Source organism: Hakea prostrata, unplaced genomic scaffold, assembly GCF_041222555.1.
Source record: "Hakea prostrata isolate BN-2017 unplaced genomic scaffold, UWA_Hpros_2 contig_140, whole genome shotgun sequence".
Lineage (NCBI taxonomy): Eukaryota > Viridiplantae > Streptophyta > Magnoliopsida > Proteales > Proteaceae > Hakea > Hakea prostrata.
In genome coordinates this window covers 14,661-31,891 of record NW_028291259.1, presented here as the reverse complement: position 1 = coordinate 31,891, position 17,231 = coordinate 14,661, and the positions used below count along the sequence as shown (strand labels likewise).

At 37.4% G+C, this 17,231-nt stretch overlaps 1 pseudogene; it reads right to left on the bottom strand.

Annotated features, from left to right (window-relative positions):
• Window positions 1–12,288: 12,288 nt before the first annotated feature.
• Window positions 12,289–13,042, bottom strand: LOC148998776 (uncharacterized; annotated as a pseudogene).
• Between the last annotated feature and the right edge of the window lie 4,189 nt (window positions 13,043–17,231).

The following is a 17,231-nucleotide window of genomic DNA, read 5'->3' as shown; positions in this document are numbered from 1 at the left end:
GTAGGAACAGTAGTTGTCTGAAAATACTGCCTACACAGCTGCTGACGTCATGCTGATGCCACAAAAAGATGCTGTTACTATGCAAAGATGTTGCTGACGCAATGCTGACGTCACCAAACACTATGTAAACAGTAAAAGAAGATTCTTTTATCTTTTGTCAAACTATGTTTAATAGTTTTTGAATTCCGTTCTATCTTTTATTAAGTTATGTTTTATAAACTTTGAAGTCCGGAGTCTATAAATAAGACTTCTTGTTACTAGAAATGCCTCGAGAGAGAAGGAAAGAAGGAGAAAGAGAGAAGCTCTGTAATAGTAAGAGCTCTAGTTTGTAATAGTTAGATATTAATGAAGTATTATTCTCCAATATTGCACTTGTCTTAAGAAGATCCAAGCGTAGGAAGACTGCTTCCTCCCAAGTAAGTTTTTTTCTTTAGTCGTTTCAAAGATATGGGCTTGTAGTAGTGGAGTAATTATGTATTTCATGTCATTTGCATGCATATTCGAGGTGGATAACCGTGGAACATGCCTACAGTAGTGCCTCTGTTCTTGGTGACGACCACCACCGCATTCATGTAGGATCATCTGCATCAATAATCCCAGATGAGTAGTTTCAGTGGATAACCGAAACTAGATGTATGCTCGATGAGTACAGGTTGAAAGAGACCCAACTCCAGCGCTGTCTAGAATTGGTGAAAAACTGTTATGAAAACTGATGTTAAATAATCCTAAGAATTATTCAGAACTTCAGATGACTATTTATAACCCCGTGAAATAGTCGGTGAGGTGCCTGACGGTCTGAAAGTCTGTTTAAATCTTAAAGAATGAGTAGAGTTAAAGGACCCTATCTGATAAAGCCAGAGGAATAGGCTATGACAGTCAAGGACTGGGTAAAGGCCTCAGCAGAGCCGTGAAGGGCAGTAAGTGTAAGTCCCGTTGTGCCGGCAAGATTGCAGAGCTGCAAGATGAGTCTGTTCATGGAAGCCTCTCTTGGCCTAAAGAGACAAAGACCATTAATTTGGTTGGGTTACTCCTCGAAAATTTGAAATTTTCACTTGACCTTGCACACCATTCTAGTTTGCATCCAAGCATTTAGAACTCAAAAAGAGTTGAAATCCGGTTGAGAGTAAACAGAAATGCACTCCTTGGCCCAAAAGGAAATGCAGAAAACATCCCTCGCTTTAAAGGGCAACTTCCAGAGCGGGCTTGGCCATAAGTCTCGGTTGGTACGATGTAACTATGCAGGAGCCCTGTAGGCCTTGTGTTTTGCGTCTATTTATTTCAAATATACTGGTTAAAATACTCTGAGAGTATAGGTCATATTTGCATATAGGATTTGCATAGTTTTTGCATAGTTTGATCCAGCGAACTTAAAACTTTCTGGATTACCCTTATATTGGTATATATATATATATATATATTTTCATTATAAGCGAGGCCTCCTCCTTGATTGTAACCCCTGACAGCAAGGCGTGCTCTATATGTATGAAGACTGCCAGCAACCTTTCTCTTAATATGAAAAACCCACTTGCGACCGATGATGTTCAAACCCAGACGAATTTGGACGAGGGACAAAGTACCATTTCTTGTGAGAGCATTAAACCCATTGTCCATGGCTTGACGCCATTCTGGATGTTCGTTTGCAATGGTGAAGTAGGTGGGTTCAACAATTAGAGGGGCCGAGATAGATACGTAAACTTTGGGACGGTTAGTGCCATCGTGTTGACGAGTTACCATAGGATGATGCTTGGGAGGAGGTGGAGGAGCAGGTGGGTCAACCACACGGTCCTTTGCGGGAATGGGAGTGGCTTGGGAAGGAGAGGGCGAAGTCAATGTACTATGTGAAGGGGAAGTAGGTGGAGAGGATGGTGAGGTTTTGGGAAAGGATGATGCGGTAGGGGATGGTTGAAGCATGCCAATTGAAAGAATATGTATACTAACCAAAAGTCAAAGTTAAAATCTACAAAGAAGCTATACCCCCCCCCCCCCACACACACACACACACACTTAAGTAATGCAATGTCTTCAATGCATGATGAAAAGAAGAATAAGGGCAAGGCAAAAGAGGGCATACCTTGGAGTTTCTCAATCACCAGTGTAAAAAGGCTCATAGAGATCAATGATCTCTACACTATCAACACTTGGCATTTCAAGGAAAGGCTTTAAACGTCAACCATTCACTTTGAAATTTTGGTTAGAATGAGAATCAACTATTTCCACAGCACCATGGTTGAAAACACGATGAATAATAAATGGACCTTTCCATCTAGTTCGCAATTTTCCTGGGAACAAATGTAGCCGAGTGTTGTACTACAAAACCTTATCATCAATAGAAAATGATTTCCTAACAATATGCTTATCATGAAAGGTTTTAGTTTTAGCCTTGTAAATCTTTGAGTTTTCATAGGCTTCATTTCTAAGTTCCTCCAACTCAGATAGTTGGATACGACGATGGATATCCGCATCGTCAAGATCAAAATTCAACTTCTTGATTGCCCAGAAAGCCCGATGCTCAAATTCAACTGGGAGGTGACAAGCTTTACCATACACTAAACGGTATGGGGATTGACCCAAATCCATTTTATATGCAGTTTTGTGGGCCCATAAAGCATCAATCAAACGGTTTGACCAATCCTTACGAGTGGGGTTAACTATCTTTTCTAAAATCTACTTAATCTGTCTATTGGAAACCTCTACTTGACCACTCGTTTGCGGATGGTATGCAGTAGCAAGCTTATGGGTGATTCCATACTTTTTCATCAAGGCCTCAAAAGGCCGATTACAGAAATGCTTGCCCCTATCACTAATCAAAGCACGAGGAGTGCCAAAACGAGAGAAGATATTTTCCCTTAAAAACTTGACTACCCCTTTGTGATCATTTGATTTACAAGCTATGGCCTCTATCCATTTGCTCACGTAATCGACAGCCAGCAGAATATATAGATTCCCGTAAGAATTAGGAAATGGTCCCATAAAATCAATACCCCAAACATAAAAAATTTCAACAATTAAAATTGGATTTAGGGGCATCATGTTCCTTTTGGTCACTTGACCAAGAGATTGACAAGCTTTGCAAGCTCTGCAAAAAGAAAATGAATCCTTAAATATTGTAGGCCAATAGTGTCACATCCCCCCAGCTGATACCCTAACTGGCATACCCGGGAGTGTGATCCACAGCCCCGAAGATCAAGTATCGAGGAAATCATCCTCCCACATACAATAACATAATCATAAACAGGAAATAATCAAGGTTTTAATATTATAGACAAAAGATTCAAATCAAGAAATGAATAATCAATATAATCAATATAGTTAGAGTGCGGAAATGATACCAGATGTAATCACATAAAAAAGAAGTAGAGTGAGGCGGAAACTCACTCCACAGATACAGCGGAACGTAGTACGTAACTCTAAAAAGAATTACAATGATTCTAAAGAAAAGTAAGGAAAGAAAATCAAACAAAACTACGAGTTTTCTATCCTATAGATGACATCTTCAAAATAGTGGACTTCATCAATCCAACATAGATGTTCCATCTCTTCATTACGTCTAATCGTAGTACGCAATGTGATCGCTCGAGAGATCATCAATGTTATCTTCATAGTTGCCAACACGTTGCGTGTAGTACGCTTCATCGTACTATCCTTCATAGTAGTCAGTACCTGTAGAATAATCTAACAAAAAGATTGTACAAAAAGGAGTGAGTTTCTAAAGAAACCCAGTAAGGCAAGTTAACTCATAACAACATAAATAACATGCGGCAAATCATAAGAAGATGCAATGCAGTATGAAACAGATAATGTATGTATGCATCTAAACTCTATGTATGCTGGTCTCTATGACATGCTTTAAGTCATAACACCGTACTTCTTTGGGTAGGTCTCATCTCACAACGCCTTTTGGTAGTGGGTCCGGCATCCCTCGGGACATTCCATGGCTGGGGGTTAAGTCACTGCTCTCTCACATCACCATTGGTCTAAATACTGGTGCATGCCAGGGTTAAGCCTAGCCAAATGCAAGTCATCTACTCAGTCACATCAACTCAGTTCCAGATACGTCCATTCCTCATCCCTGACGATCCTTTCCAGTATCCTTCGCACTAGAGTCCTAATAGCCCTGACTACGGACTCATTAACCCTATTGGTTATCCACATATGGTAAACGGGAAGCTCTCATGTCCTCTCACTGGTTGGTTACCGGTCTTGAGTGCCCATGAGCCCAAGTCTATCCATATGCAACCCTCTAATAAATGGCCCCCACAATGTGATTCCCGTCCTCTCACGGGTTGGTTACCAGTCTTGAGTGCTTGTGAATCCCCACTGCTGCCACGGGTCATTCGGTCTCAATTCCCTTCCTAATCGGGTCTGATATGATGGGGACATCCTAGCCAAACACTGCTAGACAGTCCTAGGTATGACACCAAATGGTTCGGAAAAGCGTCAATGGGCAACCCCGGAAACATCCCATACTATTTCCGATAATGTCCAAGGACAGAAGTGTCAAAAGGACACTTCCCAATCCCAAACCATACCTAATCAAACACATTCTCAAATCAGTCATGTCATACACAATCAACAATTCATCATATAAAAGAGAATATAAAGTCATGATCTAATCATTAAACAATATAGTAATAAGCAATTCATATAAGCTTGAATAATGAAAAAGAAAACATAAGTGAAGTGCTACCGTACTTACAAGTACGTCGAAGTAAAAAATACAAGAACAAGAATAAACTCGTAGTTTCTTAAAGTAGAAACCAGAGAGTATACGATCTATGTTATTATTAAATAACTGTCCTTACCTTGATTATCGCCGAAGATAATCCAAGATCAAAGAGAGTAACTCCAAACTTAGCAAATAAACCCCTAACAATCATAGATACAACATTAGGAAAGATACCTAAAAGATCAGAGAGAAAACAAATCAAACTGAGCGAAAACGAAGCTACTGCCTTCATTGGTCGAGTGCTTGGTCTACTGACCCCGTTGACCAACCGAGTCAGTACGGAATTGCAGAAACTAGATTGGTCATAACTTCTTCGTTTGAAGTCAGATTGATCCGAAATTTGAAGGGGAACTTCCTAGAATGTATTAGAACTATATGGGAAGGTAAAATCATCAAGTCAAGGTCAAGATATGGGTTCCTGATTTGAACCAAGAAACTAGGGTTTCAACCTTATGGCTCTCATGAAAAGGCTATGATCACAGGATGAAAGGGAATAAATTGCTTGGCCAAATATAACAAGAAAATCATTGAAAAATCAAGTTTAGATTAATCTAAACATTACCCATGAGGTTTCCCTCGCATGGGAGGTTACCAGAGGTTTCCAAAAATCAAACAAGGATCAGGGTTTCAAGAAATATTCGGCTAGGGTTAAGATCACAATGATGATCATAGATCTCAAAGAATAGAATGAGATCATGGAATAGATGAATGCAAAAATGTCGCATCTTCTTCCTGATCTCAATCAAGAATAAGATCGAAGAAAGAATAATCTATAATACAGAAAAATACAAACCTTGAATTGGTAGATCAGAGATGAGAGGCTTCAGATCTGCAGAGGAGTCTTCGAAATCACCGGAAAGAGTTTTGGAAAGGTCTTCCCACGTTCACAAAGTGTTTAGGAGGTAGCCGTAACTAAGAAACACAAAGTAGGGTTTAAATATAAGTGAAAAACCCTAAAATTGCATTTTCTCATATTTGACAATCCTTTGGTCGACTGGCCCAGTCGACCAATGAGTCGACCAAACAAGTCAACAAGGTTCAAACAGGGAATTGAAGGATCAAATGGGCTCTAAACCTCAAGGGCTTTTGCACACACATCAAGTGACATATCTAGTGTGTAGAAATACCTTCAAACCAAGTCAGATGATACTCTAAGTCCTTCAACTAATCTCATCTTCAGACAGCTGCAGCATTCTTTCCAAATCTACACAGACCTTCAAGTATGGAACTCCATCATCAACATCCATGGGTTCAAAGTCAAACACCATGTGTTCTACTGAGATGGCCCATAGTTGGCTTCTTCCTTTACTCCGGGTCTTCGGACCTAAAAACAACCGGGTTTTCGGGTCAAGGACAGGGTTAGGTTAGGGTTGGGTTTCACAAATAGAACCCACATTGAAGCACTTTTTTTGCAGTTTTTCTAGGCCCAAAATGACCCCCACAGGCATGATCATGGCAAAATGAAAGAACATACATTTGTTCATGCTCAGGTACACAACGCCTAAGGATTTGATCTGAACCTATTTTAAACAAGTATGGATCATCCCAGAAAAAATATTTCACTTGTGAATGGAACCGATACTTATCTTGGGTGGACCAATGGGATGGGGTTTCATTGGTCACAAGATAATTGATAATATCTGCATACCAAGGTACTGTGTTTACTGATAACAATTGCTCATCTGGAAATGTTTCTAGAATTGGACTCTCTTACTTTCTAGAATTAGAAAGGCAAGATAGATGATTTGCAATTAAATTTTCAGTTCCCTTTTTGTCCCTAATTTCTAAGTCAAACTCTTGTAGTAGCAAGACCCAACGAATGAGTCGGGATTTTGCATCCTTCTTCTGTAGCAAATATTTGATAGCTGAATGATCAGTGTAAACAATTACATGACTACCTATCAAATATGAGCGGAACTTTTCTAATGCAAATACAATAGCCAAAAATTCTTTTTCAGTTGTCTTATAGTTAAGTTGTGCATCATTGAGGGTTCGACTTGCATAAGAAATCACAGTGGGCATCTTATTTAGCCTTTGACCTAGAACTGCCTCTAAAGCATAATCAGAAGTATCACACATTAACTCAAAGGGTTCTAACCAATTTGTTGCTTGTATTATAGGAGTGGTGGAGAGCTTCTATTTTAATTGTTCAAAACATAGTAAGCACTCAAAGGTAAAATGAAAGGGGACATCTTTAGCAAGTAATGAAGTTAATGGTCTGGCTATCTTGTTAAAGTCCTTTATAAAGCGGCGGTAAAAACCAGCATGACCTAGAAATGATCTAACATCCTTGACAGTCTTAGGTGATGGTAAATTAGAGATAAGATCAACCTTAGCCTTATCAACCATAATTCCTTCCCTAGAAACAATATGACTTAAGACTATTCCATTCTTCACCATGAAGTGACATTTCTCCCAATTAAGAACTAAATTTTTGGCTCTACTACGTTCAAGAACTAAGCGGAGATGGTGAAGGCAATCAAAAAAGGTAGACCCATGAACAGAGAAATCATCCATAAATACTTCCAAATAATCCTCTACCATATCTGAGAATATGCTCATCATGCACCGTTGGAATGTGGCAGGAGCATTGCATAACCCAAAGGGCATGCATCGATAGGCATATGTTCCATATGGGCATGTGAATGTGGTTTTGTCTTGGTCTTCGGGTGCTATAAGGATTTGATTATAGCCAGAATAACCATCAAGGAAACAATAATAAGCATGGCCGGCTAAACGTTCTAACATTTGATCAATGAAAGGCAAAGGAAAATGATCCTTATGAGTGGCTACATTAAGCTTCCGGTAATCAATACAAGCACGCCAACCAGTTTGAATACGAGTTGGGATGAGCTCATTGGTAGTAGATGTAACTACTGTGACTCCGGACTTCTTATGAACAACTTGGACTGGGCTTACCCACTGGCTATCTGATATGGGATAGATAATCCCATTATCCATGCATTTCAACACTTCTTTGTGAATGGGTTCTTTCATCACAGGATTAGCCCTTCTTTGGGGCTCCCTAGAGGGTTTGGATCCATCAATCAAATTTATATGATGTTGAACTATGGAGGGACTAATTCCTTTAATGTTGGCCATTTGCCAACCTATGGCTTCTTGATTGTCTTTAAGCAAACTAAGAAGCTCATCCTCTTGGTCTTTGGTAAGATCAGAGGCAATGATTATAGGAAGAGTTTCATTGGGGCCTAGAAAAGCATACCGAAGAGTCGAAGGCAAAGGTTTCAATTCGAGTTGGGGGGCCTCAACCACAGATGGGATAGGAAGATTTCTAGACAACTTACCAAGTGGTTCATTAAATTGTTGCAAGCTCATCATATCAGAAAAGAAATCACTTCCTATATCCTCTAGTTCTTGCAAACAAGTGTAAAAATCATCCTCAAAACCTTTCTCAATGGAGAAATCAATATCATCAAAAATGTTTTGCAACATACTAATATTCTCAAAAAAGTTTGGTTGTTTCCCCAACTTAAAGACATTGAACTCAACGGATGTATTCCCAAATGATAACCTCAAAAGACCATTTCAACAATTAATAAGGGCATTGCTTGTAGCTAAAAATGGTCTCCCTAATATCACAGGAATTTGGTCCTTAAGATTTGTAACTGGATGTATGTCTTAGACAATGAAATCAACAGGAAAAACAAATTCTCCTACTCAAATTAACACATCTTCAATTATTCCATTGGGTATTTTAACAGATCTATCAGCCAACTGGAGAGTAACCGAGGTTGGTTTGAGTTCCCCAAGACCCAATTGTTTATAAACAGTATACGGCAATAAATTAACACTAGCGCCCAAGTCTAGTAAAGCATGTTCTATTTTTTTATCACCAATAACCCATGGAATTGTTGGACTTCCTGGATCTCTATACTTAATTGGGACTTGTTCTGAAAGGATTAAACTCACATTTTCTGTTAGAAAGGCCTTCTTTGGGACATTCGTGGTTCTCTTTTGAGTACACAAGTCTTTAAGAACCTTAGCATAAGAAGGGATTTGAAAAATAGCATCTAAAAGTGGAATGTTGACACTCACATTTTTGAAAACTTCTAAAATTTTGTAAACATTTTCATTCCTTTTGGTACTTGCTAATCGGCTAGGAAAAGGGGCCTTAGGTACATAAGATCTCTCATTTGAAGTTTGTTCTTTTTTCTGGGTTTCGGATAATGATTCATCGTACTTAGGTACCTCTAAAGCAATTGGTTCCTCCTCAACTTCTAAGGATTCTTCGAGACAAACCCTCATTAGGAGATACTTGAACATTATCCACATCATGATGGTCACTAATTTTGCTCTGGTCAGTAATAGGAGATTCACCTGTTAAACACCCTTTTCCACTTCTCAATGCTTTCCGAAAAGTTACTACTTGGACATTGGCTTATAGGGCTTATTTGGTTACATGAATCTGAGAATTATACCCGCTTGGTTGTAAAAATCTTTAGATTCATGAAATCTAGAGATTCACGTTTTTACACAAAAAAACTTGAACCTGTAGATTTATGGGTAAAGGGTGAAATCCAGAGATTTCAAAAAAGCTATACATTTGCACATTCACAAAAATCACGTCGATCAAATAGTTTTTTAGTATGAATCCACAGATTTCATTCCACAACCAAACATTTAATTTTATAAATTATGACTCCATAGATTTGAAATTTATAAATTTGAAATCTCTAGATATTTGAAATTTCCAAACTCATGTAACCAAACATGCCCTTAAAAATTCTTGTCTTCATACATAAATTATTCTTTCTAACTTAAAGGTTTTTTTCCCAAGAGAAAAAAAAATCAGAAAATTCATTCATTCTTGTATGTTAAAGGACATTATGATATGTATCAACTAAGAAAATCATTAGAAAAAAATGGAGGGTAGACGGATCTTCCATTATTAGCTTTGTATTAGTTTAATGTCTTATTAATAAAATATTTTTGTCTTTATGTAAAAAAAATGTTAAAGAAATACTAATAATAGTCAAACTTTGGGTAAGCTTGTAAGAGATCGGTTGGTTCTCTTTGTTAAGGCATTCTTTCCTTTTCTTTTCTTTTTCTTTTCTTTTCTTTTCTTTTCTTTTTTTTTTTTTTTTTTTTTTTTTTTTTTTCCTTGTGGTATAAAAGGTATTTGTTATCATACACTTCATCAATGAGAAAGAGAACGTTGTCTTGTCACCGTGGAAGTTGAAATATACATCTACATATGGGAGCATGCAAAATGCTAAAATATTTATGTATGTTAACATTTACGTCCGTAATCTTATTAACTCCCCATGGACCACATATATTTTTGTTTTTACATTTTTTGGTCGAAGAAATAAGAGGCAAAGTACACGATGTGACTTTTTGTTATGTGTTTCTTAAGTTTTACTCAACTGATATTAGTCTTATACCCAAATTTTAAGTGTGTAACTTAAAATAGAACAAATTACATTTACACCCCCTGGATTTGCAAATAATTATGTTTACACCTCTGCAATTTATTCAATTGCTAACGTCCCCTTATGCCTAACATAATTTTAAATATGTTTAACCTTAATGAATCTAAGTGTAATTACCCAAAAAAAAAAAATCTAAGTGTAAGTTTTAAAAAAGAAAATGCTACAAAAAAAAATTAAAAATAAAAGGATGCATCAAAGTCTACTTTCTTTTTAGGGTGAATCTACTTTCTTTTTTTTTTTTGGTACAAAGGCGCTTTTTATATATGGGGATAGGGATATTACATATGCCGCCGGCAGGAGTTGAACCCATGACCTCTCCACTGAGAAGCGGGTTCCTAACCATCTTACTACTCCTCCATTGGCTGAATCTACTTTCTTTTTAGGAGACTTTTTAGCAAATTGCTTAGCAAAAAAGTGAGTAAAAAATAAGAGACTTTTGGTTGTTTTATTTTCTTTCTTTTTTTAAGGGTGTGAAACAAAGAAGGGTATAATTGGGAATTTGAAAAATATAATACATGCCAACTCATCCCTTAACCTTATTATTCTAAAGTAGGGGTACGGTTGTTATGTAATTCAGAACATATATAAGGATTATAAATATAATAGAATAAATTACAAAAGGTGTAAATGTAACTGTTTGCAAATACAAGGGGTGTAAATGTAATTTTCTCTATAAAATATTAGTGAAAGTGAGATTAATTTATTGGGATAATTACTGTTGCCCCCCTATAGTTTGATTTTATTATTAATAAAACCATGTTCTTTACAAAATTACTATTGCCCTATTGCCCCCTTCCTTATAACGGTGTTAAGTTGCCGCTAAGTTTGAATATGTAATATCTAATTTGCCCTTCATTAAAATTAAGAAATCAAAAGACGATGCTACCCCATTTATAAAACCATATTAAATGTCAATTTTACCCTAAACTTCATTTATTTTGAATTAATGAAATGGGCAAAATCCAAATCCGATTTGGTTTCCCACCTTCACTAAACTTCATTTATTTTGAAAAAGTTTTAGGTGATATTCAGTTTCCAATTTGAGTTGAATTCAATTTTCCTTCATCTTCAGTTTCTATTTGAGTTTTATTCAATCATTCTTTCTTTATTTGATGGTTTTTTTTTTTTTTTTTTTTTTTTTTTTGAGAATAATACAGATTATAGTTATTTTTTTTGTCCACAGTTAATTAAGGGTACTACTGTAACTTGACAAAAGGGTAAATAAGTAAAGAGATAAGTATAAGGGTATTCTGGGGTTTTTGAGAAAATATAAAGATGCTACATCATCAGTTAACTAACAGAACTTAACGGTAGGGGGGCAATAGTAATTATAGACAAAGTTAAAGGTTGGATTAGTAATTTTGAAAAATACAGGGGATACAGTAGTAATAAAATCAAAGTACCAGGGACCAATAGTAATTATCCCTAATTTATTTTATTAGAGGTTATCTTACACATGAGTGTCAATTAGTTCAAATAATTTTAAACCTAGTTATTAGATTTCACTTTACCACAATTAGAATTTGAGAAGGAAATTATAGAATACATTTGAAAAGTATAGAGGAGGCTTGCATACACTAATAATGTGCAATTTTAAGCAAATGATGGAACCTCTTCAAAGATATGATGTTAAGCGGAGGGCATCTAACATTAAACTCACTACATAAATAGTGACAAGTGAGTTGGTATACAATTTCATTTTGGGCTAACTCTATGCAAATATATCTTTAGCAAAATTATAATTGCTAAAATTTGGTTAGAATTTTAGTGATATTTTCTTTTGATTTTTCTTATAAAACTTAAAAAAGGTTTAACTTACAATATCACATTAAATTTTTATATTTAAAATCTTTGAAGATAAAGAAAAACTGAAAAAGGAAGAAAGTCTCCAACTAAGTAATTATAACAAAAACTTATCAATATTTTTATTATTAGATTAAAAAATTCATACACTACTCTCCATCTGATAAAATGTCTTCCTTTGTTTGCTAAAACTTGAAACACTAGATTACTAATACAATATGTGATCAAAAACATCTTCTCCACATCCACTTTGATTTGGGGAAAAAGGATTGAGATGGATTACATGTCCTACATCCTTGTAAGGCCTTAGGAGATCTTAGGGGGTGGGTATTTGATGGCATTCTTGACAAGTTTTTTCAGTGCAGCTTCTCCAAGATCAATACCACACATATCAGACAGCCTAATGAGGTAAAGCAACACATCAGATAACTCCTCCCCAAGATGTTCTTTATCAGATTCCTCCCAATTTGGTAAGCCTTTTGCAACTTCTCCGCTCCATTGGAATATCTCTGATAGTTCTCCAACCTCACCAACCTATGCATTGTTAAACAATAAATTTATCAACAACAACATTAATAGATCATTTTTCTGTATTGAATTCCCCTTCTAAGTATATGGTGAGGGAGTGTAATAGGTAAACAATCTCCAATTCAGTGAAACTAGCATCTATGTGTATGTGATGGTGGGGTTGTGCCACCCACACATCAATAATATGCTCCGTAGAACATGAATGATACAATCCATCCATCAAAATGTGACTTGTATCTCTAGTTCATCAGAGATATCCATATATCTCATATCTTCACACAAAGCCCAAAATGGAAAAAGAAAATAAAACACATAAACAACCAGGTTGAGGGGAATTTTCTACCCAAAAAGAAAAAAAATGAACGAGAATTGTTTGACAACATACCATTGCAAGGAGTAAGTTTCTTGGGCTATGGTATTGTTCCCAATCTCTTGCCTTTGCAAATTCTTCCATCTTCTTTGAGAGATCTTTCAGGCTCACCATCCCCTCTCCTTTCTCTTTTCTTTCTCCTCCTCCACTTATTTCTTCCATGACTATCTTTTTTCACTTCACCTTTGACATCATCCCCTTTTAATGGTTCTGGCCAAAATTGGATATTGTGAAAAGAATATCTACATTGAATTCCCATAAATGGAAATAAATAACAATATATAATAATCTTAAAGACAATGATACTGAAAAGTCTCTAGGCTCTAAGGATGTGAACAAGGTTGCATCCTCTCACTCTTCTCTTGAGATGATGCCTTTCTTTACTAGCTGCCGTTCTATTGAATCAATGTTCTCTTCTTTTGGTAAAGTGAAATAAATGTCATTTAAGAACCATCCGTTGCTATCTTTCTAAATTTGGGTAGTTTTGAGGTGTTTTATTCCAATAATCAACTTCTTTTTTAAGTCAATAGTTTTTTACGGTAAGAAGATTACAAAGGAATGAAAATGAAACAGCACATAAAATCTTTTCAGTACACCGAACATGACTCAAATCCAACTCACCCACTACCCACCAACCTACCTTTAGTTTATTCAATTTTATGTACAGTCTAATTAGATTTTAAATTTTGAAGTATTTGCAGCAAACAATGAAAAATGATGACATAAAGAGAGGAAAATTCTAAAGACACTTTGATAATTGATGAAAAGTATAGATAACTTAAAATTATGTAAAATTGACAATTGTTCCATTTTCCTTTAGAATTGTTAATTGGTTAGAGGAAATGATGAGTGTATCTTTAGATGTATTACTCTTTATCTTATAATACAAATGACAAATGAATGAAAAGGAAGAATCTCATGGAAGAAGAAAAAAGATGAAATTTAGGATTTGATTTAATTAAGGACAACAATGTAAAGAACATTGTTTAGAATCATATTTGGCTGCTTTCATGTGAAGTGTTGAAGTATTTTCAAATACAGTGACACGATAACCTTTCAACTGCTTGTTCATCTTCTCAAAGCTCTCTTGAAGGCTTACACAATATTGATTTCCATGTAATATTTCATCTTCTCAAGAGTGAGTAGCTAGCATCTCCTCGAATCGTTTTTTCCTTGGCAAAACAAATAACACACTTCTAACCATCAGAATCGTCTCCATCAATTGTATTCCCTTCCAAATATTCATTTCCAGTAGCTGCACAAGCTCCACCATTGATCTCAACATCATATTCATAATGACTCCCTTCTTTTTCTTCGGTTCGATTTCCACTTTGCAAAAGTGAAAAATACATAAAGTCTGACACTGGTTATATATAGTCTGTCCAAAAGCAAAACACAAATTGTACAAGGGAAGTCTAGCAGAACTGAACCTAGGAACGATAAGACGCTTGCCTGTGCAATGCTCAATGAATAACAAACCTCAAAATCTAAGGTTTTGTAGGTATTGAATTAACAAAGAACTGAAATAACAAGGGCTGAAGATTGACAGAGAAGACAGGCAAGTGTCTTCTTTGTTTCATGTACCTTTTTTTCTAGAGATGAATCATGAAGAAGAAGAAGATATGTAGGGTTTATTTTGTTTTTGGAATTTTAATTTAGGAATGGGAAGTAAGATGATATTATATTGTCTAAGGGTAATTTAGGAATTAAAGAAAATATAACTTGGATTTACTATAAACTATTAACATATTAGATCAATATGTCCATCTAATATGTCCAAAGTAAATCCAAGTTTTGGGTGTTTGTCCTTATCAAACATAAAATGAGGTGTCAGTGCATTTAGACCTCTATTTTGGGGTGTCGGAGCAATTTGCTTTGAATATAAATATGATACAAGATAAAGTGGTATAGACTTGGGTTCTTAAGAATCAGCGGCGGCTTAGCAACATATTGGGAGAGCAGGTTTGACAACCCTAATGGACTAGAAAATTTTCTTGGTTGGTCGGCATCAATCTAGCAAGATAGTTGGCACAACGATTGGTCTCCCAAACTCCATGAAATAAAACGCATTCCTCAAAAAGCATATTGAGATCAAGAATCTCCTCAACAAGGTGAAGGACTCTTCAGTTGGGGTGGAAGATGCCCAATAGAGTCTTGATAACCACTTCAGAGTTAGAGTGAACTAGAACCTTCAGGCAACCAAGTTGTCGAGCATGACGAAGGCTGCAACGAATTGCCAGAAGTTCATCATGCAGGATGTCAATATTACAACAACCTGACCTCAATGTAAGAAAAGACAATGTTCCCCCTGCATTTCTGAACTAGGCTGCCATAACTGCTAGCTTCACCACTCACCGATCCATAACAATCAAGAAGCACCCACCCCCATGGTGGAGGATGCCGACGATTTATGCTAGTTTTGCAGCCAAAATAAGACACCTTAATGTTCTATGCAGAGAAGAATTGTCAGTGTTGTGAGGAATTGATATGGAGAGTTTATGATCAGACCGGGTTCACACCTGGTCCAACCCTTGACCCCGGTCGAGACGGAGAAAACCGAATCGCTCTCGAGCGAACCGGATCCAGAAGATGGCTTGCTGGAGAAGAAAGATTATTCTGCTGCAAGCATGCCCTAATCTTACTTATGGATTAGGGTAATCACCCTGATGACAGCAGACTCAAACTGACGGCTGTGGATAATCATCATCAAAGGGATAACTATCGCATAACCTAACGGTTATCTCAGGAGTCCTCTACTAGCCCAAACTAGTAGAAGTCTATCGCTCAACGGATCTTATTGATGAGATCCAACGACTACCCGAAGAAGGCTCGAGTGCATTCAAAGAAGGAGATTCGAAGGTACACTCTATATAAACCTCACTACCATACAAGGTGAGGGAATGATCAATTGATCAAGGAGAATACTATCTGAAACTCAGGTTCAGATACATACTGATAGACCTCAATTATCAGCGTCCTGCTATCTAGATCACCTTTCCCGTTTCTTCATTCATTAGCTCTGTACTTCTAGCAGAGCCGTTTGTGATTAAGTTCATCAACTGACTTAGCCTTCGGAGGTGGACTCCCGACCCCAGCGGTCGGGCCACATCTGACGCTTTTGTTTTGCAAGACATTACGTGGAGATCCAAGGGCTGAGCAGATTTTGGACGCATCATTTGGCGCCGTCTGTGGGAAAGACTTGAATAAGCCATGGTGACTAGATCAGCAACCGCAGCAGCCGCTGCACAACGCAATTCCGGTGTTCAGATACCTGGGGTGAATAATCCAGATATTCCCCAGGAAAGCCAAAATCCTATCGAAGTGGATAAAGGCCAGGGAGGACGTAATCCTCCTGATACAATCCAAGATCAATTGGATCAGTTAAAGATTCAACTCTTGGAGGTGAGCCAAGCACTTCGCTTGCTCACCAGACGAGTGGTTTTGCCACAAGAACCTGATCAACACGATTCGGGAAGACGCGCATTACCACGTGACCAAAGAATGGCTGAAGACCGGAATGTTGATCAGAATTTTCGTGAAGGAGATCGAGGACTTCGGAGGACTGATGATCAACCAAGGCGAGGCGATCGGTTTGATAGACCGCAAGAGAGTACAACTGATTCAAATACAAGGTTGGATTCTGGGGTAAGAACTCACTCACCCATTGTCAGAAGAACCGTTCGTGATGATCGAGCAGTTCATGACGAGAGAAACGTTCGTGAAGGACGGGCTGTTCGTGATGATCGAGTAGCACGTGATGATCGTGTTAATCGAGGTCGTGATCGTATTGCTGAAGATCACCCGACCCAGATTGGTCAAGAATTGGCCAACATCAATGAGAAGTTAGGGCAATTGGCTAAGGGAAGGATAACTGAGGATATATACTCAGTCATTCGGAAGACTCCTTTTGCTGAGCCAATCGCGGGATATCGGTTTCCCCATAACTTCCGTTTGCCTACCTTCTCAACATTCGATGGCTCCGGAGATCCAATAGCTCACATTGGCTATTACCAACAGACCATGGCAGTTTCAGGTAATTCTGATGAAATTTTATGCGGGGTTTTCGAATCATCTCTAACTCGGAGCGGCACAAAAGTGGTTTTCTAACCTCCCCTCGGAAGGATCGTAAACTTTGACGAATTGGCACGCCAATCCATAGGGCGATTCCAGTGGGGGATACGGGTCAAGAAAACGGAAGAAACCTTGTTTACTGTCAGACAGGGAAAGGACAAATCGATCAGAGAGTTTCTGAAAAGATTCAACAAGGTGACGATGGAGATAGAAAACTTGGATGAACAGGTAGCCAGAACCGCTCTATTCACGGGACTCACAAATCGGAAACTCCTGGAGT